We start from the raw sequence: 19,930 nt of genomic DNA, 5'->3' as shown, positions 1-19,930 counted from the left end.
TTGGAGACGTTGAGGAAATGCTAATTGAAAACAAGTAAGCTAAAGAATAGCCGAGCGGGGCGACTACAAGTCTATCATGTGTTGGAAGCCACCTTAGGTCTAAATCCAGTTTGGTATGTTTTTGAAGTAGTGCAATACAGTCCTGAACAAATTTTACCACTTTCTGTCGTGATGATAGAAATTCAAAATCATTTCACAACAAAAGTACAGTCCATTTTAATCGCTAAATAGAATCCACTCGTCATCCAAAATACTAGATTTCTGCACCATCCTAAACTATAACGTCATGCAAAATTCCCTTTCGATTGGTTTTTAATTGTGACATGTAAAAAACAATAAGCATTTGAACCCAAAACCAATAGACAGTTTTGACCCTAGCCCTACCATCAATACAAAGTGTTGTGGAGTGAAAAAAAAAAAAAAACAAAATGTGCAATTCAAAATTGTTAGTCAAATTGAAAAAAAAAAAAAAAAAATAAAAACCAGTAAGGAAAGCTCAAAAGTCGGGCGGGGCCGACTATATGATACCCCACACCACTATGCATATTTAGTAGAGCTCTCGTAAAAAGGTTTATACAGGGCATTTCAGAGCTCTATGAGATATTTGGTACAAAATCAAAATCTATCTAATTCTATCGTGCATTTTACGAACTATAGCTATCTCTGAACCGGGTTTCTCCAAATTTTACGTATTCTTCTTCTTCTTCTAGACTGGTGATTTGGGCTGATATTGACCATTTTGTGCACATTTAACCCGAAATCGGATGAAGATATATATGAGAGCTATATCCAAATCTGAACCGATTTCGATAAAATTTAAAACAGCTATTCCTGTGCTCCATCTAATACCTGGTACCAAATATCACGGTTGTGGAGTGAATATTACGAATGTATGGGACTAAAATTCTAAATCGGATGAAACATATATATGGTTGCTATATTTATATCTGAACCGATTTTCACTAAATTTGAGAAAACTGCTTCTAGGCTGAATTTGGTCCGATGTACTAAAATTCAGTCCATTTGGACTTATATCGGCCATTTGGTGCACAATTAACCCGAAATCGGATGAAGATATATATGGGAGCTATATCCAAATCTGAACCGATTTCTATAAAATTACAAACATCTATTTCTGGGCTGCATCTTATATCTGGTACCAAATATCATTCTTGTGGAGTGCATATTACGAATGTGAGAGGCTTAAACACCAAATAGGATGAAAGATATATATGGGAGCTATAGCTATATCTGAACCGATTTTCTCCAAATTTGATATACTTGCTTCTAGGCCGAACTCGGTTGGGTGTGCCTAAATTCAGGTAATTTGGACTGATAGTGGATATTTGGTGCACATTTAACCCGAAATCGGATGAAGATATATATGGGAGCTATATCTAAATTTGATCCGATTCTCGCCAATTTCAATAGGGTTCGTCCTTGGGCCAAAAAAATATTGTTTGGAAAATTTCATCTCAATCGGATAATAAATGCGACCTGCATTTTGTTCACAAGAATACATGGACAGACGGACGGACGGACAGACGGACGGACAGACGGACGGACGGACGGACTGACAGACGGACGGACATGCATAAATCGACTCAGAAAGTGATTTTATGAAGGTTCTCAAAAGTAACTATGGGTCTATCTCGTTTCCTTCTCCATGTTACAAACAAATGCACAAAGACATAATACCCTTACCACTATGTGGTGTAGGGTATAAATATAAAAACATGACAAAAAATATCACAAAATATTCACGTTTTTATTGACATTTTAATGCAATTTTCTTAACAGCAGTATAACAGGTGTATGCATTGGAAACAATGCTGTTGGTGTGGAATAAAAACCCATCACTACAAAAATCAGCTTTGTTTTGAAAAAGATTTGCTAGTAGAATTTAAGTCGAACTTGGAGGGTTTCTAATGTTTAATCTCATATGCCTTATCGCAATAATTTCGAAAGAAATACTACATTCCAAAGAACGAACCATGTAAGCCATCATCCACACCAAATATGCCTAACCAACAGCGAAACGCGTCGCATAGTGGTGAGTGTGTGATAGTGTATATCTGGATTTCCTTTTCAATGCAAATTTCAGATCACTAAACTCGTCTCAAAAGAGAAACAAGTCAAAACTCAAAAAATAACATAGCTTTCTTTTATATGGACATATAACTGAGTGCTCATTCTATTCTGCATTCTATGTTTTCAGATTTGTTTGCAAAATGTCTTCTGTATTTGCTAGTATAATGTGAGACTAAGTCTTTTTATGGGGTAATAGAACTGTTAGGAACATATTTGGTTATTATGCCAACACGTAATTGATCACATTTTTGGGTATGCGTCATACTTTTATTATTTGGATTTTCGGTCCTGGTTTTCACAATATTTCTCGTCAAGTTCATAAAAACCAAGTTTAGCTACATAAACAGTGCACTTTGTTATAATAATGCAATAATACCTCAATCTGGTCACCCTAAATCACAAAATGCATTGTTTTATAATGATTGGAATTTTGAAAATTTACTGCAACTTTTCAATCAATCTTGCAGTTTTGCAAGGCCCTATCATAAATTTTGTTAAATGATTTTCTTAAAATACGTGTAAGAGTCTATCAAAGGACGTCGGTGTCATGTCCCACAGTACTACTTTAATGTTATCGAACCAAAAACTCCGTCTTCAAAGAAACAAAATATTCTTTATAAACTTAAATAAAAATATATGGTTTCTAAAACTCTAATTTTATTAAGGACCATTCCATTGCCTGTTAGTATCGCTGGTTGATTGTAGTGTGATCGCAATGCTTGGCCAATGTCCGATAAAAACTTTTCGTTTCCACAAATCGATTCAAAAGTGATGCAGCAATTGTGATTACTTATCAACATTTTTCGAGGCAACCAATCATGTCGTTATGATTCATACGGTTTGTCTGGCTTGCGGTACGCATGGACTGGTTGTAGAAGCAGTATGTAAATTTGTATGTATGTTGGTATCTGGCAGACACTGTGATATGCTGCGACGCGATGCAGTCACCAAATGAATTATTACCGCATTTGGTGCAACAACAAATTGACCGTCTGCACGGTTTGGTCTCTTGGCGTGTTGATGTTATTTTTTAGTCCTCGGAGAATATTTGCAAGCAGTTGGAATGAGTCGCAACTTGCGAGATCAAACACGAATGCCCTGGAGCTGAATACAAAACATGGAAGAGGGCAATAGAAAGAAAGAACGATTTACACTATCGTTCCAAATGCGGCGACAGAAAGGCAGTCGTATCGTCGAAATGCGACACTCGGACAGACGTGTAAATATGAAAGGGAAGTTTTTGCTGCGATTGGTGTAGGTCCTAGTAGAAGTGATGGATGCAGGGATTCTAGGTTGGTTGATCTGTGGGCAATGTACATACATACACATAAAAATGCTCGGAATTTCAGTGTTTTGTGTCGTCGCACTCATTGTCTTCGTTGGCTACTCCATGTTACGGCACGAGCTGTACACAGTGCACTTGTGATTAGGAGCAACTCTGCCGTCTACATCGTCAGTACACATTTGAACTAGTGGTTGGAGGAAAATCAAAACTCTATGCCTCGGAGCGTGAATGCTGCTATGAAAGATGTGCACATAAAGAGGAAACAATGCTTTTTAGCATATCGAAGCTGCTGACTGACCAAGTTGATATCGCAAAATGGGCACTAGCAACACCGACCGCCGCTGGCGGTCAGCAGCCAGGAGTGAGTGCAAGAGCGCAGCCATGTTGGTGCCACCTTTCCATTGTTTACATCAGCATCAGATCAGTGCAATAACATCGCATAACTACAGCAAATCACTCCGTAGCACATCGTATCATGGCAAAGAACCGGACAACGTAGTTTGGTATCTTGGGTACTGCCTTCCCACTCCACAGCGATTTGTTATGTGAAGTCGCAGAGTTCATTTAGAAGTCGACACTGAGTGGTGGCGCATCATTAAGGTAACAAAAATCGGCGACGAGTCAACGATCAACTATCAACAATGTGTCCACAGCGTTATTTGAACAAAAAGTGCAACAACAGCAACGACCAAGTCTTTGTGTTGGTCGTCCACGTACATAATACACATTTTCGTAAAAAATGTAGTCGAAACAACAAAATCCTATAATTAAACAATTATTGCAACTCCCACTTTTTGCTCACGGGCATCGGATTGAACCTTACGCTCGCTCAGTGCGCTACTCCTCCTTTTTGAGATCAAACTCACAAACACAGCCACTAATGCGAAGAGAACTCACACAGTAACACACTCGCTATTAAGGAGCACTCTCATCTGCAACAATTCATAAAAAAACTATTCAAGAAGTCAAATTCACAACTAGTTTCAGTTCGTCTTTGGTATCTCTGAAGAGACCCTTTTTCTTTATGCCCATTTACTCCGCATCATAAACCATATTGTAGTTCTGTACAACAGTTTGTGCACCTCCTCCGTCTGGCTAACTTACGGCATATTGCATGGATAACATTATCGTAGGGGGAGTTAACACTGCTGGCTGGTGTACGCTTTGTCTTTGCTGTTCAGGTCATTTCGCATGCAGATCTTTGCTTTGTCATAGTGCGACACCACGAATTCGGACATCACAATACCAAACATCATCTAATAAATGCTGTTATAAAAACGAAATCTTAACGCAGTGATCATCATCGATCTTGTTGGAAGGTTGTGTTGAAAATATTTGCCCTACATACATACGTACATGCGCATGTATGTATGTGCACAAATGCATGTGATCTCTCGAATATCCATCCCACAACTGAGGAGTTCCTTATAATTATAAATCCATACGAAAGTTGAATTGAGGCTGATGTGTGTTGTTCGTGCCCCTGTTCGTGCATGTTTTTATTTTTCATATCAACTGACGGTAGACGACTCCCTTAATGCAAACAGCAATTATGCAGAAATTCCGAGGAATTCCCGTGAACGCGTTAAAACAATAAACAGTGCTTCGGAACCACGTGTCTTAACTATAAAGCTATGTAGGTACAGTGTCGTCGAATGTGTTCCTCCAAACTTTAAAGTACGCTCTTCCGATTTTGATCTTAAGTTTGTGGTTTATTGTGTTAATTTCCATGGAAATTGTAGTTTTGATAACAGCTGATAATTAATTTACAGCCTGTTCCACGATCTCGAAAGAAAATTTGTGCGAACGAAGGCTACTCACTCACTTTCGTATAAGAATGCGTTCCACTAACTTTCGTTCTTTCTTTCGCATAGCCTTACGTGGTTCAGTGTTGCTAAATATTTTTTTGGAAAAATTAATCGCGAAATAAGGCAAAAAAAGCGCCAAATGTCTAATTTAAACGCGAAAAAGCAGCAGTGGCTCTGTCTCAACTGACATTTCAGTTGTAAACAAACAAATTGTAAATAAACAAACAAAATAAAAACTCTATTGATTGTGTTCAAACTATTTGTGCTCTTAGAAAATAAAAAAAGAATATTTCCGTAGCCCTATTTTTTATGGATGATGTGGAGGAGGTTCAAAATGTGCCACGGAGGCATTTAAGAGATGCTTCGAATTTATTTGAAGTACCTAACAACCAGTAAGTATGATTGTATTTTTACATTTTTGAAATAATAAAAAATAATAATAATAATTTTTTCAAGGTTTGTGGCCAATTTTCGTGTGTCGAAGGAAGTTTTCGGGCTCTTTTGGATATGATGGAAGAGAAGTGGGTGCCCGGTTGCAGAACTATCCAAATCCGCCCCGATTTAAAACTTCTTCTGCTGCTTCCAAAAATTGGCACTCCTCTGGTGAACACAGGATTCTCCTCCATATACTAGTGCCCGCAGCTGTGTAGTTGATGATTTTTTCGTGCTGGAATTGAGAAAATAAAAAAATATATATTTGTTGTTCACATATTAAATTGCATTTATTATTTTTACTTACATTTTTGTTTCCATTTTCAATCAAGCAATGTTAATGTTAAAACAATTTTCCTTAATTGTTATTATTCGATAGCAAACACACAAGTGACTGATTTTGACATTTGTGTTCGCATGCGTACGGAAGAAAAAAGATAGTGGAACGCAAAATTACACTGAAATGCTTACGTTTTCGTTCGCTTTGATTTTCGTGCAAATTTTCGTTCTGATGGATTTTAGTGGAACGGAAATCAGCTGTTTGTCGTGTAAAAGTTGTGCGAACGTGTTCTTTCGATATCGTGGAACTGGCTGTTAAAAACGTATAGATATATAGTCTTTGTGAGAGGTATAAATCATTATATGTTAACGGGATTTTTTCTGAGTAGTGTCAACAGCAACAAGTTCTAAAAACAAAAATAAATAAAAAAATGATATTTGAACATCAAATGTATGAACATTTCTAAAAGCAAAACCAGTAAAGAAAGTCCTAAAGTCGGGCGGGGCCGACTGTATGATAACCTACACCACTTTGCTAATTTAGTAGAGCTCCACATAACAATTAAATTTTTTTTATGGGAGAATTTAATCATACACGCTATGATTATAATTATAATTTAAAGTTCAAAGGAAAAATATGTCGAAGCATTTGTCTCTTTTAAATTCGGACTTGTATTGCCCATTTGGTGCAAAATTAATTTGAAATCAGATAAATATATATATATATATATATATATATATATATATATATATATATATATATTTATATTTATTTATATTTTTGCCCATTTGGTGCAAAATTAATTTGAAATCAGATAAATATATATATATATATATATATATATATATATATATATATATATATATATATATATATATTTATATATATATATATATATATATATATATATATATATATATATATATATATATATTTATCTGATTTCAAATTAATTTTGCACCAAATGGGCAATACAAGTCCGAATTTAAAAGAGACAAATGCTTCGACATATTTAGTCCTTTGAACTTTAAATTATAATTATAATCATAGCGTGTATGATTAAATTCTCCCATAAAAAAATTTAATTGTTATGTGGAGCTCTACTAAATTAGCAAAGTGGTGTAGGTTATCATACAGTCGGCCCCGCCCGACTTTAGGACTTTCTTTACTGGTTTTGCTTTTAGAAATGTTCATACATTTGATGTTCAAATATCATTTTTTTATTTATTTTTTTTTTTAGAACTTGTTGCTGTTGACACTACTCAGAAAAAATCCCGTTAACATATAATGATTTATACCTCTCACAAAGACTATATATCTATACGTTTTTAAATTAATTATCAGCTGTTATCAAAACTACAATTTCCATGGAAATTAACACAATAAACCACAAACTTAAGATCAAAATCGGAAGAGCGTACTTTAAAGTTTGGAGGAACACATATATATATATATATATATATATATATATATATATATATATATATATATATATATATATATTTATATATATATATATATATATATATATATATATATATATATATATATATATATATATATATATATATATATATATATATATATATATATATATATATATATATATATATATATATATATATATATATAGGACCTATATCCATTTCTGAGCTGTATTTGATTTGATACATTTCCCTGAATATCGTTGTTAAGGAGTGCATATTACGGCTGTGGTGGACAAAAATAACAAATCGGATAAACAATATATATGGGAGCTATAGCTATATCTGAACCGATCTTCACCAAATTTGGCATACTAGCTTCTAAACTCAATTAGGTCGCATGTGTCGAATTCCATCCCATTTGGGCAAATATTAGACGTTTGGTGCACAATAAAAGTAAATCGGACGAAGTTATATCTGAACCGATCTCGATAAAGGTTGGCAAAGATATTTCTGAGCTGTATTTGATATTTTCCCTGAATATCGTTGTTACGGAGTGCATATTACGGCTGTGGGTAACAAATACAACAAATAAGATGAACAATATATATGGGAGCTATAGCTATATCTGAACCGATCTTCACAAAATTTCGAATACTAGCTTCTAGACTCAATTAGGTCACCAATACCAAGGTGAAGGGATAGGGCTGGAATCCTCAAAATTGAAAAGTACTAAATAGTAATGAATTTGGTATTTTGTTAGGGGATAGAGCTGTAATCCCGAAAATTGATATTAAGGCCTCTGTTGGTATCAGGGATTAAGATACGGAGGCGGGTTTGAAAATCCTTACTATAATTGTACGAGAAGTGCTAAATAGTACTGCATTTGGTATTTGGTGAACGAATATAGATGAAAAATTTGATATTTAGTTCACTGTTGGTATGTGAGTTTGAGATATGGGGATTGTTTTGAGAATACGTTCTATAATTGTTCGAAAAGTACTAATTCCTACTAAATTTTGGTATTGGGTGAAGCGATACAGTTGGAATCCTGAAATTTGATACAGATGTTACTGTTGGTGTCTGTAGTTGAGGGAAGGTATGTAGGGTGGAAAGAAGGGTGTGGTTTTGGACATGGGCAGTATAACTGTACGAAATGCATGGTAATAAATATGGGATTGGGTCTTAGGATAGAGCTGGAATTCTGAAATATGATACAACTGTTTGTATATTATTTTGAGAGAAGGAGGTAGATTTGGAAATGCGTGCTATGATTATTCAAAAATTACTAAATTCACAGTTGAGTGAATAGAAACAGTTTGAATCCTGAAATTTTTATACCCTACACCACATAGTGGTAAGGGTATTATGTCTTTGTGCATTTGTTTGTAACATGGAGAAGGAAACGAGATAGACCCATAGTTACTTTTGAGAACCTTCATAGAATCACTTTCTGAGTCGATTTATGCATGTCCGTCCGTATGTCCGTCCGTCCGTCCGTCCGTCTGTCCATGTATTCTTGTGAACAAAATGCAGGTCGCATTTATTATCCGATTGAAATGAAATTTTCCAAACAATATTTTTTTGGCCCAAGGACGAACCCTATTGAAATTGGTGAGAATCGGATCAAATTTAGATATAGCTCCCATATATATCTTCATCCGATTTCGGGTTAAATGAGCACCAAATGTCCACTATCAGTCCAAATTACCTGAATTTTGGCACACCCAACCGGGTTCGGCCTAGAAGCAAGTATATCAAATTTGGAGAAAATCGGTTCAGATATAGCTATAGCTCCCATATATATCTTTCATCCGATTTGATCTTTAAGTCCCTCACATTCCTACTATGCACTCCACAACCGTGATATTTGGTACCAGGTATTAGATGGAGCACAGAAATAGCTGTTTTGAATTTTATCGAAATCGGTTCAGATTTGCATATAGCTCCCATATATATCTTCATCCGATTTCGGGTTAATTGACCACCAAATGGCCAATATCAGCCCAAATGGCCCGAATTTTGGCACATGTGACCGAGATTAGCCTTAAAGTAAATACAACAAATTTGGAGAAAATCGGTTCAGATTTGGATATAGCTCCCATATATATCTTCATCCGATTTCGGGTTAATTGTGCTCCAAATGGCCGATATAAGCCCAAATGGACTGAATTTTAGTACATCGGACCAAATTCAGCCTAGAAGGAAGTATATCAAATTTAGTGAAAATCGGTTCAGATATAGATATAGCAAGCATATATATGTTTCATCCGATTTAGTGTTTTAGTCCCTTACATTCGTAATGTTCACTCCACAACCGTGATATTTGGTACCAGATATAAGGTACAGCCCAGAAATAGCTGTTTGTAATTTTATCGAAATCGGATCAGATTTGGATATAGCTCCCATATATATCTTCATCCGATTTCGGGTTAATTGTGCACCAAATGGCCGATATAAGTACAAATGGACTGAATTTTAGTACATCGGACCAAATTCAGCCTAGAAGCAAGTATATCAAATTTAGTGAAAATCGGTTCAGATATAGATATAGCAACCATATATATGTTTCATCCGATTTAGTGTTTTAGTCCCTTACATTCGTAATGTTCACTCCACAACCGTGATATTTGGTACCAGGTATTAGATGGAGCACAGGAATAGCTGTTTTAAATTTTATCGAAATCGGTTCAGATTTGGATATAGCTCCCATATATATCTTCATCCGATTTCGGGTTATTGACCACCAAATGGACGTAATAGCATCAATTTTGGCAAATCCGACCGAAACCAGCTTAGAAGCAAGTACACCAATTTTAGTAAAAATCGGTTCAGATATAGCTATAGCTCCCATATATATGTTTCATCCGATTTCGTCTTTAAATCCCTCACATTCGTAATATGCACTCCACAGAAATGATATTTGGTACCAGTTATCAGATTAAGCCCAAAAATAGTTGATTTTAATTTTATTAAAATCTGTTCCGATTTGGATATGCCTCCCATATATATCTTCATCCGATTTCGTGTTAATTGTGCATCAAATGGCCAATATCAGCCCAAATGGCATGAATTTTGGCAAATCCGACCGAAACCAGCCTATAAGCAAGTGCACACATTTTAGTAAAAATCGGTTCAGATATAGCTCTAGCTCCACATATATGTTTCATCCGATTTGCTCTTTAAGTCCCTTACATTCGTAATTTACTCTTCACAGGAATGATATTTGGTACCAGATATCAGATAAAGCCCAAAAATAGTCGATTTTGATTTTATAAAAATCTGTTCAGATTTGGATATAGTATAGCATAGCATACTCTTCACAGGAATGATATTTGGTACCAGATATCAGATAAAGCCCAAAAGTAGTCGCTTTTAATTTTCTCAAAATCTGTTCAGATTTGGATATAGCACCCATATGTATCTTCATTCGATTTCGAGTTAATTGTGCAACAAATCGCCAATATAAACCGAAATGGCATGCATTTTGGCATATCTGGCCAAATTCAGCCTAGAAGCAAGGACACCAATTTTAGTAAAAGTCGTTTTAGATATAGCTATAGCTCCCAAATATATCTTCATCCGATTTCGGATTAAATGTGCAGCAAATGGCTAATATTGGTACATCAAATTTAGTGAAAATCGGTCGGATACAGCTATAGCTCCTATATATACCTTTCATCCGATTTGTACTTTAAGTCCCTCAAATTCGAAAAATGTACGATTCAAGAATAATATTTGGTATCAGATGCAGCCAAGAAATATCTTCTTTTTCAGTTTTACAAATATCGGTTCAGATTTGGATATACCTCCTATATATATCTTCATCCAATTTCGTGTTGATTGCGCACCAAATGTCCAATATCAGCCCAAATGTCCTGGGTTTTGGCAAATCTGACCGAATTCAGCCAGAATCAAATACATCAAACTTGGTGAAAATCGGTTCAGATATAGCTATAGTTCGTAAAATGCACGATAGAATTAGATAGATTTTGATTTTGTACCAAATATCTCATAGATCTCTGAAATGCTCTGTATAAACCTTTTTACGAGAGCTCTACTAAATATGCATAGTGGTGTAGGGTATCATATAGTCGGCCCCGCCCGACTTTTGAGCTTTCCTTACTGGTTATTATTATATTAAGGCCACCATGAGTACATTGAGTACTAAAATGAACTGGTGGAACAAATCTATAATTTTTTTTTACTTTGCGTAGAGGAATTATAGGGCACCTGTTAGTACCTAATTAACCGCTCAATCGAGGGCGAAATTTACGTAGCATTGTGTCTCTTTGGCAATGCAAATTTTTGATCATGAAGATCATTTAAAAAGATAAGCAAATAATTGAAAATGAGTTTTTTGTTATATCGCCGAATCCTGTATTACATTATTCAGCGAAATATTTCATAAAATAAAAATATGCACTAATTCTCCTTTATTGCATACTGTTTCCTAGTTTAATTGTTTAATATTTAATTTTAAAAGCATTACGTTCTTCAAATTAAATTGAATTATCTAAATAATATGTATTGGAAATCTATGGCATTTCCGTTAAAAAAAAAGCCTATATTTTGCTAAGAATTATTGAAGCACCAGTCAATCTATCAAATTGCCGGCTTGAATCAAATAGCCTACTTTTAAGATTTCCTATTTCTTTAAGAGACTTGCAATGCATGATAAATAAATGAAATTTTGAAAGAAAATCCGTATCACACCTTCTCTAACCAAGAAATATGCTTGATTGGTATATTTTTGTAGTTAGAAGGTTTTGTTCACCAAATCTATAGAAATTTCTGAATTGAAATAAACAAAAACTGCAAAATTTCAGCAACATGGATGTAACTTAATCTATAAAAATTGTATGTATAAACGTTTTCCTATCAAATGGGAGGTAACTTGGAATTCGTAACGTTAAGATATCATGCTGCACGGTGTTTAGTTCTGACCACCTCATGATTGAGCCAAAAGATGGTTCAGGTTCTTAATGATATAAAAACACTATTTGTTATGGCCCTCAAATAGTGGTACCTCTTGGTATATTCGGCACTTCACAAACCTCAATCCCAAAAATCCAACTAAATTGGCTGCAATTTAAAATTATGGTTCTTATTGAATGAAATTTTGCCACACGAACGTTTTAATTTATATACAGATACCTTTGTCGTGGTAGAATTGAAGTCGAAACTGCCATATATGCACTACTTTGGTTTGTTACACTTTTTCAATATGAAAGTTAAATTGAAACAAGTAAGCAAAGGCTATAGGCGTGCGGGGCTGACCATGTGATACCCTACAACACCATACTATATTAGAAAACCTCCTTAAAGTACGTTTACGCTGTAAAGGATTTAGAAAACCCAGTAGGTTTAAATTGTCAATTCCATTTCATATACCTCAAATAAATCTTCATAAAGAATGTTAACCCGGAAAAAGGCTCTAACGTAAACATGCCATTAGGTCCAATCACATTTTAGTGGATTATTTGAAAAAATGCTATACTGTCCTGCACATATTTTGGCTTTGGTTTTTAACCGGGTTTTTTTCCTTATATTTACACTTAATATCGTGCTGATAGATATCTAAAACAATTTCACACAAGAGTTGTGGTCCATTTTTCCCGCTAACTATAATTCACGGATCGTCCAATATGCTACATGTCTACGCTGTGCTAACCCCTAACTTAATGCAAAAATTCCGTGTCGACTGGTTTTCTTTCTTGAGAATCGGATGAATATAATAATCCAAAAACATGTGTTATAAGGTGAAAAATATTACCAAACGTAAAATACAATATTGTAAGTCAAATGTAAAAAAATCGCATGCGATAAAAAATATGACAAAAATGTAAAAAAATATTGGCATATTTTCACGCGATTTTCTTATGTTTTATCCTTTTTGGCAAGAAGACATTCCGGATTTTTGAGAATTTTCAGAATCCGTACAGCTGTTTTTGAGTTATAAGCGGTTTAACTAAAATCCCCTTCATTATATATTATATAAGCTATATATGCGATTTCTTGGATGTGAGCATCAATGTAGTAATTTTCTTATTTATTACCTACAAGTTATGGTCTATTTTACCCGCTAAATATTGTCCGAAGACCAAACAAAATGAAAGGCTTCTGGCCACCCCTAAACACTAGCCCCATGCTAAATTCCGCGTCGATTGGTTCATAATTGCGACATGTGCGGCAACCGCAAAATCAGGAAATTTTTCTGTTTTTGGTCTATTTCAAACCCTAAATAGTATGCGATCGTATTCAAAAACAATAGGGTTCTATTCTGACCATAACCCCACCTCCATGCTAAATCGGACCATCGGACTAAGATCGTATCATAATTGCTACCTGTAGAGTGTTTACACATTAACATGGACAAACTGACGGACGGAAATACATGGCTAGATCGACTCAGCTTGGCGAGATAAGAATGTTCACATACTGGTCGATTAATTTTTAGTTAAATGAAGTATATATATATATATATATATATATATATATATATATATATATATATATATATATATATATATATATATATATACTAGCTGAACCCGGTGCGCTTCGCTACCCCTTTTGATTTTATATGCATTCAAAATTTTATTTACGAATATATGTTGGATAAAGAAAAACAAATTTAAAAATTAAAAAAAAAATATTGCACTAATTTAATGCGTTAATAAACAAAATCATTACAAAAGCAGTATCATGACATGTATACACGAAGGGTTTGTCCTTTGGATTTTTTTATTTCATAGCAAATACCAAGCGTGCAGGAAACTGCATTTTTTTTAAGTAGAGTGGCATTTCTATTGCAATTAGTGAATTCGAGATAGCAACATACTTCGCCGTAATAAGCGTATTTCAAATAAATTGTTGTGTTGTTTTTTAGTGTTAGCCTAAGGCGTTGTGGGTCAATGGTTCTTATTAAAATCATATCCCAATCGGATCCGATTTAAATATAATTAAAAAAAAAAATACTTTTACACCAAACTCCGCCACACCTTTCATATTTCATTGAAATTGGTGCGCCATATATGTGAAATCGGCCGAGAATATATATGGGAGCTATATCCAAATCTTAACTAATTTCCAATTAATTTATCACATTTATTATTATAACCAAATTCGGTCACACATTCTGAATTTCATTGGAATCGGTCATATATATCGTGTTTGGTGCATAATATGTATGAAATCGGCCGAAATATATATGTTAGCTATATCCAAACCTCAACTGATTTCAATATAATTTGGCAATTTTTGCTGGTGCCAGATTTTGTCTCTCTCGCTTTGGGTGCATCAAATATGTGAAATCGGCTGAGTATATGTATGGGAGCTGTAATCACATCTGAGCGTATTTTAATATAATTTGTCAAATTTATTTTTGTACCAAATTTAGCCACTCATGCCGAATTTCGTTGGAATCGGAAATACGTATCGTGTATGGTGCATAAAATACATGAAATTGGTCGAAAATATATATGAGAGCTATATCCACATCTGAACCGATTTTAATTTAATTTGACAAATTCATTTTGCTCCCAATTCCGTTACTTATTTTAAATTTCATTACAATTGGAAATACATGTCGTGTTTGGTCCACCAAATACATGAAATCGGCCGAAAATATATATGGGAGCTATATCCAAATCTGAACCGATTTCAATATAATTTGGGAAATCAATTTTTTAGATGAAATCTATCACACGTTTCAAATTTCATTGAAATTGGGGATACATAGCGTGTTTGTTGCATCAAATGCTTGAAATCGGCCGAAAATATATATGGGAGCTATATCCAAATCTGAACCGATTTCAATATAATTTGACAAATTTATTTTCGGATTAAATCCCGTCACACATTCCAAATTTCATTGGAATCGAACATTCATATTGTGTTTGAGGCATCAAATGAACGAAATCGGTCGAAAATATATATGGGAGCTATATCCAAATCTGAACCGATTACAATATAATTTGGCAAACTTATTTTTGTTCCAAACTCAGTTACGTATTCCAAATTTGGAGACTGTATCTTCAACCAATCAATATATATGTGTATATAAAATCTAAACTTTTGGGAGGTACCTCCGATTCTGATGCTATATCTCCAGTTCCAAGTGGAAATTCAAAAATGTATATAGCCTATGTTACTTTCAGGCGATGTTGCAGTATATATGGAAATTCTCAGGAAAATCTATTTAGCGGTTTTCGAGTCCATAAATTACAAACAAACAAACAAATATAGATATAGATATATATATTATAGATATATATATATATATATATATATATATATATATATATATATATATATATATATACTAGCTGGCCCGGTCCGCGTTGCCGGCCCGTACTTTTAGTCGTTAAAGCATAATAAATCACAGATCTGACTTATGTAGGCGGCACAATTTTGACTCCACGACTCCATGACCAAATATAAATTAATGTTCATGGAAAAAATTATAATTACCGTCGGTTTTAGATATTTTGAATAGCCTGATCTTATTTTTCAGCTATAGGCTTTAATTTGAGTGTTAAATACCTATATGATAAAGAACATATACATTAGCCCCATGTGAAAATTCACCTCAATTTTTGCTATGGTAAAAAGCATCCAAATGAGCTATAATTTGAAATTTGTATTTCCAACGTACTGCGTGGTATTCAGTTTTATCCACCTCATACTTGAAGGCAGAATGTTGTCAGAATAGCCAAAAAATTACTCTTTTGCTCCGATTACCGTAAGATGGGCATTAATTGTTTGTCATTTAAATTGTGCGGTGGAGATCCAATAAAGTTACTTTATAATTTCGTTTTTTTCATGTTTCTGCCACAATTTCCGACTGAATGAGTCCCAGATTGACATTTCGGAGTTTATTTCATATAGACGTACATCCCAAATCTACGTTCCCAACCAATATTCTCTTGGGGGTTACAAATTCAATAGAATACCAAATTTTCCTTTCTGACCACACATTGGTTGGGAAAGTGGACTTGGGGGTATACTAATGTGAGAACTATACATAAATAAATTCCTATGGGGATAATTATCTGTAAGATGATTTTCTACCCCAGAGTTTTTTACCCCATGTAGCCTCAAGACTAAGATGCGCACTTTTCAGAAAAATAAAACTTTATAAGAAGAGGTTTCCTTCCCCCCTAGAAACAAAGATGTCAAATAAGGGCCAAAAAAATGAAAAGAGTGGCCAAGACCCCGAAAATACCTTAAATCATATGATGGTGATACCAAAACGTGATAATTTTTGCAAAGATGGTTTCTTCTTAAATTATCAACATAAGCTAAAATTAGTACGAAAAATATGGTTAAAATGTAGAATATACTTAAAATCGGGTTGCTCCGTTATCAGGGGTTATGATTCATATCATGACCTGCCAAATCAATTAAAGGTATCTTGAATGTTTAGGTAGAATTTCTATTTTGCGTTCTTTGTAGTAGGTATTTGACTGATTGCAGTCCCAATGTATTTTGCATTTTGTGTTATCATTTGACAATTTATTGTCATATGAAAGAAGCAGGTCCACTTTTTGAAATTAACCCCATAACGCTTCTTCGGTCATTTTTGTTTGTTTAAATGTGTTCGCATCTTCCAGTTGAAGCACGATGTAGGTCCTGGAGTAGAAAGCATTTAACATCGAATTGCGCCCTCATTTCATTTTTAATATTATTCATTCAGAATTTAAACCAATAAAAAATGTACACTTCGATATAGATAAAAGAAAAAGAATCTTCAACTGGTTCGCTGATTTTTTGCGGCAAATTTGTAAAGGTCCTTACGAAGTTTGTCGGTAGAATGTACTATTATTTTGAAATTCGATTCCATTGAAAAATTGTCGATTTTTCCCGATTTTAGAATTTTCATATAAAGCGACAACGGATAAAATTGTTATTTATAGATTTTATGTATTTATTGGGTATAAATATTAGAATTCACAAAAAAAAAAAAAAAAAAAAAACACTACAAATGTACATTCGAAAATAGTAAGTCAAAATGGAAAAAAATATGCAATATAAAACATTACTATTGTACATTTTAAAAGTCAAAATGAAAATGTTCAAATTTCACATTTTTACGCGATTTTTTTGGATTTTATTCTTTTCTGCCAAGAGGCAATTCCGAATTTGTCTAAATCGTTTAAATCAGACCGGCGGTCTTTATGTTATAGGAGTAGTAACTAACACAACTTTCTTTTACATATAGAGAGATAGATTTAAAAGTAGGCGCGTTCCTCAGCCCCTCAATAAGTACTTAGGGTTGGATGGAAAGCCAACAGCATCTCGTGTAATTATTCTCAAACCTATATCTTCACTATTTTGGCAAATATAAAGATTTTAGATAAATCGTAATAGTGGGCGTTAAAGGAGGCGTGGTCAATATTTTTTTCTTTAAAAACCTAACTCGGTGTATGACGAACGTTTGTACAAAAAACCAGTAAGGAAAGCTCAAAAGTCGGGCGGGGCCGACTATATGATACCCCACACCACTATGCATATTTAGTAGAGCTCTCGTAAAAAGGTTTATACAGGGCATTTCAGAGCTCTATGAGATATTTGGTACAAAATCAAAATCTATCTAATTCTATCGTGCATTTTACGAACTATAGCTATCTCTGAACCGGGTTTCTCCAAATTTTACGTATTCTTCTTCTTCTTCTAGACTGGTGATTTGGGCTGATATTGACCATTTTGTGCACATTTAACCCGAAATCGGATGAAGATATATATGAGAGCTATATCCAAATCTGAACCGATTTCGATAAAATTTAAAACGGCTATTCCTGTGCTCCATCTAATACCTGGTACCAAATATCACGGTTGTGGAGTGAATATTACGAATGTATGGGACTAAAATTCTAAATCGGATGAAACATATATATGGTTGCTATATTTATATCTGAACCGATTTTCACTAAATTTGAGAAAACTGCTTCTAGGCTGAATTTGGTCCGATGTACTAAAATTCAGTCCATTTGGACTTATATCGGCCATTTGGTGCACAATTAACCCGAAATCGGATGAAGATATATATGGGAGCTATATCCAAATCTGAACCGATTTCGATAAAATTACAAACATCTATTTCTGGGCTGCATCTTATATCTGGTACCAAATATCATTCTTGTGGAGTGCATATTACGAATGTGAGAGGCTTAAACACCAAATCGGATGAAAGATATATATGGGAGCTATAGCTATATCTGAACCGATTTTCTCCAAATTTGATATACTTGCTTCTAGGCCGAACTCGGTTGGGTGTGCCAAAATTCAGGTAATTTGGACTGATAGTGGACATTTGGTGCACATTTAACCCGAAATCGGATGAAGATATATATGGGAGCTATAGCTGTTTCTGAACCGATTTTCTCCAAATTTGTTGTATTTGCTTTAAGGCTAATCTCGGTCACATGTGCCAAAATTCGGGCCATTTGGGCTGATATTGGTCATTTGGTGGTCAATTAACCCGAAATCGGATGAAGATATATATGGGAGCTATATCCAAATCTGAACCGATTTCAATAAAATTTAAAACAGCTATTTCTGTGCATCATCTAATACCTGGTACCAAATATCACGGTTGTGGAGTGCATAGTAGGAATGTGAGGAACTTAAAGATCAAATCGGATGAAAGATATATATGGGAGCTATAGCTATATCTGAACCGATTTTCTCCAAATTTGATATACTTGCTTCTAGGCCGAACTCGGTTGGGTGTGCCTAAATTCAGGTAATTTGGACTGATAGTGGATATTTGGTGCACATTTAACCCGAAATCGGATGAAGATATATATGGGAGCTATATCTAAATTTGATCCGATTCTCACCAATTTCAATAGGGTTCGTCCTTGGGCCAAAAAAATATTGTTTGGAAAATTTCATCTGAATCGGATAATAAATGCGACCTGCATTTTGTTCACAAGAATACATGGACAGACGGACGGACGGACGGACGGACAGACGGACGGACATGCATAAATCGACTCAGAAAGTGATTTTATGAAGGTTCTCAAAAGTAACTATGGGTCTATCTCGTTTCCTTCTCCATGTTACAAACAAATGCACAAAGACATAATACCCTTACCACTATGTGGTGTAGGGTATAATTATGCAAATCGGTCCAGCCGTTTTCAACTGATTCCGTTACCAACAAACAACAATTGATTTTTATATATGACGAACGTTTGTACAAAAAATTATGCAAATCGGTCCAGCCGTTTTCAACTGATTCCGTTACCAACAAACAACAATTGATTTTTATACACTACACCACATAGTGGTAAGGGTATTATGTCTTTGTGCATTTGTTTGTAACATGGAGAAGGAAACGAGATAGACCCATAGTTACTTTTGAGAACCTTCATAAAATCACTTTCTGAGTCGATTTATGCATGTCCGTCCGTCCGTCTGTCCGTCCGTCCGTCCGTCCGTCCGTCTGTCCGTCCGTCCGTCCGTCCGTCTGTCCATGTATTCTTGTGAACAAAATGCAGGTCGCATTTATTATCCGATTCAGTTGAAATTTTCCAAACAATATTTTTTTGGCCCAAGGACGAACCCTATTGAAATTGGTGAGAATCGGATCAAATTTAGA

General features: G+C 34.6%; 1 long non-coding RNA gene across 1 annotated transcript; it reads right to left on the bottom strand.

Moving 5' to 3' along the window:
* Positions 1–5,534: 5,534 nt before the first annotated feature.
* Positions 5,535–6,207, bottom strand: LOC131805677 (uncharacterized). Its single transcript, XR_009343767.1, has 2 exons — positions 5,924–6,207; positions 5,535–5,851 (listed from the first exon to the last, which is right to left on the bottom strand). It is a non-coding gene; the product is annotated as an uncharacterized LOC131805677 (long non-coding RNA).
* Positions 6,208–19,930: the final 13,723 nt, after the last annotated feature.

The sequence above is a fragment of the Musca domestica genome, unplaced genomic scaffold (genome assembly GCF_030504385.1).
Source record: "Musca domestica strain aabys unplaced genomic scaffold, Musca_domestica.polishedcontigs.V.1.1 6, whole genome shotgun sequence".
NCBI lineage: Eukaryota > Metazoa > Arthropoda > Insecta > Diptera > Muscidae > Musca > Musca domestica.
The sequence above is the reverse complement of the archived record's forward strand: the minus strand, read 5'-3'. Positions and strand labels throughout refer to the sequence as shown.